This window comes from Cygnus olor, chromosome 10 (assembly GCF_009769625.2).
Source record: "Cygnus olor isolate bCygOlo1 chromosome 10, bCygOlo1.pri.v2, whole genome shotgun sequence".
Lineage (NCBI taxonomy): Eukaryota > Metazoa > Chordata > Aves > Anseriformes > Anatidae > Cygnus > Cygnus olor.
In genome coordinates this window covers 21466091-21474036 of record NC_049178.1, presented here as the reverse complement: position 1 = coordinate 21474036, position 7946 = coordinate 21466091, and the positions used below count along the sequence as shown (strand labels likewise).

Here is a 7946-nt window from a genome sequence, read left to right as displayed (position 1 = left end):
GCCGTGTGACACCACAGCCATGACACCATGGCCATGTGACACCAGGCCCTGTGACACCATGGCCGTGTGACACCAGGCCGTGTGACACCACAGCCATGACACCACAGCCATATGACACCAGGCCCTGTGACCATGGCCGTGTGACACCAGGCCGTGTGACACCACAGCCATGACACCATGGCCATGTGACATCAGGCCGTGTGACACCAGGCCCTGTGACACCATGGCCGTGTGACACCAGGCCGTGTGACACCACAGCCATGACACCACAGCCATATGACACCAGGCCCTGTGACCATGGCCGTGTGACACCAGGCCGTGTGACACCACAGCCATGACACCATGGCCATGTGACATCAGGCCGTGTGACACCACAGCCATGACACCATGGCCATGTGACATCAGGCTGTGTGACACCACAGCCATGACACCATGGCCGTGTGACACCAGGCCCTGTGACACCACAGCCATGACATCATGGCTGTGTGACACCAGGCCCTGTGACACCACAGCCATATGACACCAGGCCCTGTGACACCATGGCCATGTGAAACCAGGCCGTGTGACACCATGGCTGTGTGACCCCAGGGCCGTGCAGGTGCCCGTGCGGCCCCCCGTGCTTCTCTGCGCCCCAGTCCCTGCACCACCCTCTTGCAGCGTCTCTTCCCCTGCCGCTTTAATCCAACAAATCCTCCCCTCCCTGTGTGGGATTTGTTAACAGAATAAAAGTTCGCATCCACCGCTGCCTTGCTGATTCCAGGGCAGCTTGCTGCAAACAGCACAAGCAGGGAGCCGGTGCCAGGCACAGCGGCACGGCGGTTCGGTCAGGCCTTGTCTGTGGTGCACGTCTGACGTGCGAGGAGCTATCCAAGCTGCCGACAAGGAACAATCCGATTGCCTCTGCCAATTCTATTACTCTGCCCAGCCCTGCGTATTTCCAGGGTAGCAGCAGCATTATTGATGTTATTTTGCGAAACAGCAAATTTTGCAGTCCTTTTCCTCCCAATCAGCCCTATCCCAGTGCCTAGTCTCGCTCTACACCAGCAGCTTTCATTACCTTGGGGCAGGAAGCAAAGAGCAGAGTCCATCAGCACTGCAAAACTGCATCTTTTTTTTGTTTGTTGGTTTCGTTTTTTTTTTGGATGGCTATTTAACAAACTGTTCTGCACCGTTCTCCATTATGGGCACATTCCCTTTTAGGATCAAGACCTGAGTCTTTAGCAAGGGGTAGAAAGCAATAGGGTTTGTTTTCATTTTGAGTCTGTTTAAGGAGGTTTATGTTTGTGAGCACATATAGTTTCCTCATTGAGGAGGAAAAAAAAAAAAAGGCACTGTTAAAAATCAAACTTTGATCCCCTTGAGTTACATAGAGGCAGGCACTAACAAGCATCTTATGAGCTGAAAATTGAATCTTGGCAGTCTTGGAAAATTAAGATTAGGGCTGGAAATATGAGAAATCAAAATTAAAGCTTCTATATGTATATGCTTTATATATTAGCCGTGGTGACCAAAATGATGATTTTTTTTCATGCTGCAGAGAAATAACTGTGACTGAAGCTCGGGTTTAAAAGACCAGTGGAAGGGAGCTCTCAGCGCCGTGCTGGCAGGACTCTGGCACACAACCGTCATCTTTGAAGGAGAGGGAAGGGGAAACGCGGGGTTCTGGCAGCTGCGGCGCGGTGAGGCCGCATGTCCCAGGCCCCAGCAGCAGGCAGGTGAGAGTGGAGGGGCTGATGTACCTGGGCACAAACTATGCAGGGAGAAGTCACCAACGCCCAAGTGGCCCCAGAGCGGGTTGTTTGATAGTGTCATGGCAAACAATTGTTTTTCTGAAGTTTTCTCAAGTTTTTGGTGTTGTTCCTCAGTTTCTTCTCTGTGGGAAATTTGTTTTTCTTGATTGCGTTTTATATAAATGCTACAGATTTCACTTGACCTACCATGACTTCAGAAGAGAAGTATGACACGCTAATCATCTGGCTAATGACTGCCTATTTATGTGGAGCTTCTTTCAAAGCTGTTGTATTATTTTACAGGAAGAAAATTGTGTTGAATTTCCTGCTGCAGCCAGAGCCGTGGCATGCGTTTGCTTTGACTCATTGTGCGACAGAAAGAAGTCCAAGTAGCTGCTGATACCTTTTGCAACCTGCTCTCCCCAACCACACAAACATTTTCAGAACATAGCTCTTCAAATATTCATGATTTCATCTTTAATTTCTTGTGGTGCAGCATTATCTAGAATAACAACTTTTATAAGGATAACATTTTAAAGTTCAGTAGAAAAAGAAGGATGCTTACAAAGGTCCTGAATAAAACCTAGCACAGACTCTTATTTATTTGTATTGAGATGGATTGTAGAGTAACGTACATGTTTTCTAAATAGGCATGCCTGAATGTCCTTGCGATGAAAAAAGCCTGTTTATTTACCCAGGATGCAGACCAACATGTAACTATTTGGCATTTAAATGCTTGTGCCTGTAGTCTTTTGTTTTGGAAAGGGCAGCAAATTAAAATCCCACCAGCAGACATCCAGAGCAGGTCTGTGGGGAGATTGGGGCCACATAGCTGAGCACCTGTAAGAACGATTCACTGAGCTAATGAGTGATGGATTACTAATAGGACAACTGTTCATATTTCAGCAACTGAAGTTGCTCATACACAAAGGAAGACACAGAGAGTCAGCTTAGAAATGCACAGCGAGACAGGCCCTGATCAGAGAAGAGGCAGCAGTACCCTGGGGCTGCGGGAGGCCTGGTGGCGGCACGGCCTGCGGAACTGGCCAAGGCCTGGGCTGGGGCCATGCCCTGGGGGTACTGGAGGGCTGCCCCCAAACTTTACATTTTCTTTTTCCATGATGATGGCTTGGGCCTGCGTCACTTGGTCTTGCTCAAACAGGGAGACGTTTTGACTAAAATTCCAGGAAATGTGGTAAAACCAGTCATGACCTATGGACAGGAGCGTGCTTAATCTAGGGTGATACAATTGCAGTCGTGGCATACAAACAAAGAAGGACTATTTGGATAATTTATGTTTTTCTTTCCTTCAGAGAGCACTGTTCTAGTTTAGAGCATCAATTTACACTCTGTGTGTCAAGGAATGAGTGGAAATTAAGTCAAACAGTGTAAAACTCCTAGAGTTCAAATGGATTTAGAAAGGTGGATCTCATCATTGTTCACTGCTCTCTTACACATCCATTTATTATTCAGGAAACCAAACGAACTTTGGTCCCTTTGTGGCTCTTTCATTAAACCTTTTCTTTCTTTCTTTCCTTCTTTCTTTCTTTCTTTCTTTCTAGCAATCTAGCAATCTAGCAATCTAGCAATCCAAAGTATTCTCATATTGAAGTTATGAAAACTAAACTGTTTTACTAAAGCTGGTATTCTTTAAAGAGCCTTAAAACTTTGTAAAAGCTGTTGGCAATTCCTGTATCAAAAATAATATAAAGTAATGATATCTGTCAGTCCCACAAACATGATTCCTCATTTTCCTGATGGGCTCTCCCATTTCTGGTTTGTCTGTATATGCCTGCAAGAATAACCATATTGCTATATATTAGTCCCATAAATTCATAACAGATAGAAAATCTGTGGAACAACAGTAGGGCATATTCATAAGACAAGTCATTGTTTTTGGGTGGCAGCCAGGCCTGGTGGGCAGCCGCAGGGTAGCGTGGTGGGGCTGAAGGTAGAGCAGTCCAGCTAGCTTTGCATTGCTGGTCATAGCGCATGGGCACTGCTCTTGTTAAGGTGGGCCTGTCCTCATTCCGATCGATCTGGGTTGTACAATTTTATTTCAGTTAGAAGTGTGTTTTCCTAAGATAAAGTGAAACTTATGAAGCTTAATGTCCATGTCAAATATAAAATTTTCCTTTTGACATATTTCATCTCAATGCCACCACAGAAAGTATTGGATGATCCACTTCTAGCTGAATATTAATGAAGTAAATTATCTCCGAAAATTTCCTACTGTGCTCAGACTGCAGGAACTAACACGCCTCATTAGATGCCTGTTGATTAAAAATGTTAAAGTGGCTTTTCTTTCTTTGAATTGTAATTAAAACTAATTTGAGAGACCTAACGCCCACACCCATAACTGGCTCCAGTGGCTCAATTAAGCTGGAGGAGCATCACTTTGCCGTGCACGGGGCTGTTTGCCTGGGGTAACCATGTCGGGCAGCAGGACCCACAGGGGCTGCACCGCATGTGGTGCCCTGCTTCAGAATGCTCCATGGAGCATTGTTCGCTTGTTACTCCACATCCTCTCTGAATTCTGCAACTCATACTCTTCTGTTGCCTTTGCAAAAATGGCTAGAATTGTGTTTTCCTTATAAGCCTTCTTCAAGTCAGGAAGCATTGCTTATTTGGTTAATTCAGGGAGGAGAGGGAAGAAATGTGCTGAATGCAATCCTGCTTTTGCAACCCAGTAAGCAGCAGCAGGAGAGCGTTGTAATAAGAGAGCATTGCCCGTCATTGTCACCAGGGTGATTATAATTCTCTGGATCACAGGCACACCAGGGACTGGAGGGTTAGCAAAAGTACTTAATCACTGGTTCCTTTAGGATTAACAGGCAAGGCAAGGGATAACATTTGTAGTAGATTATATCTTTCGAGAGTGGAATCTAGGCAGATTAAATACTGTGTTCCTTACAGTTATTTTTGTTCTCCATATGTATATTTGGGTCAGAAAGATTTTTAATGCTGTGCATTATATGATAGAGAAAGCTTTCGTTGTCACTGGTGAAATGAGAAAACAAGTAATCTCGTTCTATGTCCCATTAAGGACAGGAAGTGAAATTCCATCACTACTCAAAACAAGTCAAAGCAGGTGGGTAACTAAAGCAGAGGACACAGGTCAGGAATTCTTGGGTGTCCAAAACTTGCAATTGCATGCTTCGCTTTTTGCACTCGTAGTCCTGTGCAGGTTGGAGCCCTGGAGCCCCAAAGGCTTTTCCCTCCTGGAGCCATTGGCCCTGCGGTCACACTCGGGGATTGCTGCAATGCAAAGCAGCTGTTATGATGCAGAGAAGGGGTGAAGCCTGAACACCTAGATCATAATTAACACCAATTATAACATCTCTTTTAAACTGACTGACGGCAGCAGAGCTGAAGCCGTGCCTGTTGGTGCTGTCCTGCAGCGCTGGCAGCGCAGGGATTTCAGGCCACATCACCGAACGCCACCCATTGTGCAGCCCCAACACCACACATCCCACGGGAGCGTGCCCAGCACAGCCTGGACTTCACTCCCCCCGTGTGGTGCCAAGCAGTGGCTTTTTGCTCCAGCCTTCCTTTGCAATGAGGTGCAAGTAACACAGATTTGTGTCGGTGCTTATCCTAGGGAGCCGCTTGCTGCTGCATGTTGTGTGCTTTCCCTGATCTGGATCATAGCAGGGTGCGATGCAGCGAGATGGAACAGCCCAGGTCGGAGCCTAAGGGGATGAACGCATCTTCCCGCCAGGGACTCTGTAAGGACCAGCTTGCAGGGGCTGTAACTTTACAAGCGGCTTGTCACAGCGCTGGCAGATGGCCACGTCTGTCATCACAACAGGGTGTACTTGCTGCACGTATCCCTGTTCTCCTCCCAAAAGCTGCAGCTCCTTTTACTTCTGTGCTTGCAGGGCTGGCCTTCCAGGGTCTGAGAGAGTGATTCAGACTCCTCACCTGGAGCAGGAGTAACCTGGACACCAGCTCCTTTTGTTTCATCAAGTCTAGTAAATAAAGCAACATTTCATGCCAGTTACTGTTCATGTGCACCTGGCTGGGATTCAGATGCTTAACGGCAATAACTTAAAGGAACGTCATGCGGCATGCACTAAATGGGGATGCCAAACTTGTTGCATTTGCAAGCCAAAACACTTATGCAATTAGTGCAGCCTTGGCCAGTGGCCACAGCCAGCAGATGTCTAGCTGAGTCCTGCGCACTCCTGGAGGAACAGTGCATGAAGATAAAAGAACAGATTTTCTTCAAGCAAAATGAAACAGTAGGAGTCATCTTTCCTAAATGAGCTGTTTATAAAGGGCTTATATAGCAAACTCGTGCTCGGTGATTTATTCCTCTTTCCCCTCCCTTTTCTTGCCTCTTTTCTGTACTCCCAGCATCTACTGCATGTCTAAATCAAATAATTGTCCTGATTTAGACATAAGGAAGTGTTCAGCTGTGTGAGGCCCCAGTGTGACATCCGTATTCCCAGAAAGGGATGACAATCCCTGTAGCCACAGCATACAAAGCACTGATTTGGGAATAAGCCCTCCACAAGAGTTTCAATGTGCTGATTGACTTCGTAGCAGCCAGCGCCTGCCAGATCAGGTCTGCACCACCGCTCCTGGCTCTCTCATTCTGCAACCCAGAAATTCACTGTGCTGGCTTTTAAATCACTTGTGGATCCACAAGCAAAATCGTACACGTGCAGGGCTCCAGTTCTTCCCCACCACCATGGTGCCCCCACTAGGTATCTGGTGAACCAAATACCCGGTGTCTCTTAGGATTTGTCTGTACCCATCTTCCTCAGTCCCACCCATGATGTGGAGAGCTGTTGTTGCTGGGTCAGGATCAGTCGCTTGGGTGTCAGATAATCACCAGAAGGCACTGAGGTTCTTCCTGCTTTTTGTAGGCTTTCACAGTGGAGAGTGATGGAAGGGAGGCAGGAGTGTTATGGCTGGAAGCTATTTAGATTAGAGTGCGTATTAGAGAAGTGATATACAGCAGAACTGGGAGATAAGGATAAAGCTGAATGGAGTAATTAGCAGGAGGAAAGAGAGAGGTATCAGGCTCTGCTCGGAGCTGACCTCTACCTTAAGGAGTTGAGAAAGACTGCAGATGAGCAGCATGGAGATGGCTGGGGAGCCGTGGGTCAGTCTGCCACCATACTGGCTCCGAAAGACGTCCTGGCAGTCCTTGTCTCCGGGAGGAGCCGGAGCTCTGCGGTGAGGCTGGAGGTTTGGGAATTTCTAACTGAGGCTTCAGCTTTCTAGCACTCACAGACAAGGACTGTGGCATGAAGTACTGCTTCAGTACAGGTAACAAGTAGTTTCCATGACACTTGATACAGCACAGAGTATATTCCTTCAGGTCCTTGTGAACTATGTACCAAGCAGCTGCTGGGTCCTTTGAACCTGTGGTCCATCTACTTGATTACTGGCATCTGCCAGTCCAGGATCTCCAAGCTCCTGAGGAAATGGAGGGATGCTTGAGGCAGGTGGAGAGTAATTCTGCAGCAGTGAGATTCACAAGGAGCTATTCTTCCAGGCATGGCCTGGATCTGGCATTGTACCAAGTCGCTGAGTTGAACCTTGGTTGCACCGCAGGAGAAAAGGGAGCGCCCTTTGCCTCCAGGCCCTTGCTCTAAGAGTGTTGAGGAAAAGCAGAAAGAATGGTTATGCATCACAAATCTCTTTGTGTGAGAGATCTGCTGGAGTTGTATCCCTAACAGATGGATCTTCCCAGTAGCTTTCCTGAAAGCACGGAGGCAGAGCTCCTTGGAGCCAGGGAACAGGCCACCGGACAGCCTCGTGCAGAACTTGCAGGCGTAGCGCTTGGGATCTTGTACAAGTGGGACAAGGGCAGTGTAGCATGGGACTGGCCTATTGCTGGACACGCAGACGTGAAGAACCCAGAAAGGACCTAACAGTTAACAGCAGAGTCCTGAGCAGCCCTGTGCCAGGGTTTATTCGGCTGTTCCTTAGGGGCAGGCAGGGACCCCATACCCACATCACTTTCACAGACTCAGGCTGGCGGTGGTGCGCAGCCTCTGTGCTGTGCCTTCCCACCAGCTGGCCTCTGCCCTGGCTCCAGCCCTCGGCAGTGCTTTCATAAACGCAGACGTCTCAGCAAGTGGTATTGATTGCTTGCAGAGCTAGAAATCTGTTTTCAAAAGAAATGAACATTTCTGAAGGTATTGATGGCTTTGTCCTGCAATACGGTTGGGATACTGCTGGAATATTGCTTTTGTGCAA

General features: G+C 47.7%; 1 long non-coding RNA gene across 2 annotated transcripts; it reads left to right on the top strand.

Annotated features, from left to right (window-relative positions):
• The first annotated feature begins 449 nt into the window (after nt 1–449).
• LOC121075668 lies at nt 450–6417 on the top strand. 2 transcript variants are annotated; one of them, XR_005823095.1, is made up of 3 exons: nt 450–598; nt 5332–5414; nt 5612–6417. It is a non-coding gene; the product is annotated as an uncharacterized LOC121075668 (long non-coding RNA). The 2 variants fall into 2 exon arrangements; XR_005823094.1 differs by lacking the exons at nt 5332–5414; nt 5612–6417 and adding exons at nt 1538–1715; nt 2381–3216.
• The last annotated feature ends 1529 nt before the right edge of the window (nt 6418–7946 follow it).